Genomic DNA, 2,335 nt, shown 5'->3' with positions numbered 1-2,335 from the left:
GGTCGTATGCCTTTGTGATTAAAGACCTGACGTCGACATTCCCGAAACCTATACAGCTGGTCCCTTCAGCAACCCAGCCGCACGCATCGCACTGGAAACAAGCCATTATCCAAGCCATACACCAAGCCTCCCTAACAAACCTCACAGCTCTGCACCCCATTATCCCATATACTGATTCAGCGCATGCAAAACTAACAAAACATAAGAGAGAGGTTGTGAAGAAAATCCTCTCCGGCTGCGCTAATGTGCCGCGCGTGACAATGCGAACCACCCAAAAACGCGGGATAAACGTAGAACTGTGCAGCACTTAGCAGAAATAACTCGACATTATCTCCCAAGCCAGTACCCCCATTTAATGGGCACGAGGTCTCAAGGCGATCCAGGGAAATGAGCTCGTTCGTCAGCCTGCCCGAGGCATTGGCTAATGACTGGCCACCCACAATTGCGTGTCCGAGATTGGCAGCGAGGAACGAAGTAGCGCTATACAAGCAACAGCAAAACTAACGCTACCGTAAAGACGAAGATGTGACAACGAGGTAGCGGCAGTGCTATCGCTGAGCGCGTGCTGCTGCCGGGCTCTAGAATAACCGCGGACGCCTAGAAGGGCTCGTTCTGCGCCTGGTTCTGCCTTCCTGGTTTTGGAGGTGCCTGAGCTATTAAACTCCCTTTCAAGTGGTGGAGGTTGCTCCTGATCCCGTCCTGGAGCTCCGCAGCGGCACTGTAACGTCAGCAATGCCGAATAACGCCTCCCTGGCTTCCCAGCCACCGGCTGCTCCGCTTGTCTGCTCCGGCACACCTCGACAACGGGACCCGGTTGTCTTCAGTGGGCTCGGCGACTCTGACGTCGAGGACTGGCTGGCTTCCTACGAGCGGGTCAGCACGCACAACCGCTGGGACGACGCCATGAAACTAAACAACGTTATCTTTTACCTGGCTGATGTCGCCAACCTCTGGTTCCGTAACCACGAAGCCGATATCGCCACATGGTCCACGTTCAAGACGAACTTCACTGAGGTATTTGGCCGTCCTGGCGTGCGCAAACTTCGCGCCGAACAGCGCTTACGCGAACGGGCTCAGCAGCCTGGCGAGACTTTTGCTAGTTATATTGAGGACGTGGTGGATCTTTGCAAGCGCGTGAACAGCGATATGACCGAGGTTGATAAGATCCAAAATATCATAAAGGGTATCGATGAAAATGCGTTCCAAATGGCTTCTAGCCAAGCAGCCGGCCACCGTGGCCTCAGTCATCAGCTTGTGCCAGAGGTACGAGGAGCTCCGCAAGCAACGCGTCCTCACCCGTCGCACCGTACAGCCTGCTGACGTCCTGTCCGCTGATGTCGAGACCGCAGGAGGGCAGCAGCTCAGGCATGACATTCAGAAGTTCATTCCAGAGGAGATCGCACGCCAACTAGCGCTCATCTCTGGAGTTCGGAAGCCCCCGCCAGCGCTGTCTCCCACCCTTCAGCAGACGATCCGAGCCCAAGTCGCGGAGGCCCTGCCACCCCTGCCCCAGCAACCTGTGGCTGCCCCTCTTACGTACGCCGCCGTTCTTGCCAGACCACCATCCCATCCCTTGAGCCCTTTTCAAGACGCCACTCAAGCGCCGCCACCTTCGACGCCCCCGCCTGATTTCTCGTATCGGGCTCAGGTGGCACAACCGTCGCCTCGCTTCACGCCGGCAGTCTCGCACTACGGTCGTTTGTGGCGTACTGGCGACAATAGGCCTATTTGCTTTGCCTGCGGCTTCGCCGGCCATGTAGCCCACTACTGCCACAGACGTCCTTGTTCGCCTGCTGACGTCCTGCCACCATCTGCGTATGGGTCGTACATACAGCAGCCCCGCGTGCAAGCGGACCCATTGCCTCCTGCCTTCTCCATCAACCACCTGGCTGCCACCTCTCATCGTTCCTCTTCTCCGCGGTGCCGTTCCCTATCTCCTATGCGCCGTCGGGCCAGCCCTTCCGCTGCGGAAAACTAATGAGCGCAGTTACCGAGGCAAGAGCTGCGTCCCCTGGGAACTCTACAAGGCCTCTGCTCTCACCAACAAACGTTATTGATGTTTTTGTGGAAGGTGTTGCAACCTGTGCTCTCGTGGACACCGGAGCTGCTGTCTCAATTATGGACGCGAAATTTTGTCGAAAACTGAAGAAAGTCATGACGCCATTTTCGGGGGTTTCTCTTCGCACTGCTACCGCCGAACAGGTCGAGCCGCTCACAACCTGCACCGCGCGAGTCGTTATTCAAGACGTCTTGTACGTTACTCAATTCCTGATCCTCTCCTCTTGCTCCCATGACGTAATTCTAGGATGGGACTTTCTTTCTGAGCACTCCGCCG

General features: G+C 56.4%; 1 pseudogene; it reads left to right on the top strand.

Annotated features, from left to right (window-relative positions):
* Positions 1-732: 732 nt before the first annotated feature.
* On the top strand, positions 733-1,978 carry LOC144122817 (uncharacterized; annotated as a pseudogene).
* Positions 1,979-2,335: the final 357 nt, after the last annotated feature.

This window comes from Amblyomma americanum, chromosome 3, assembly GCF_052857255.1.
Source record: "Amblyomma americanum isolate KBUSLIRL-KWMA chromosome 3, ASM5285725v1, whole genome shotgun sequence".
NCBI classification, from domain to species: Eukaryota; Metazoa; Arthropoda; class Arachnida; order Ixodida; family Ixodidae; genus Amblyomma; species Amblyomma americanum.
This window is presented reverse-complemented; position numbering and strand designations above follow the sequence as displayed.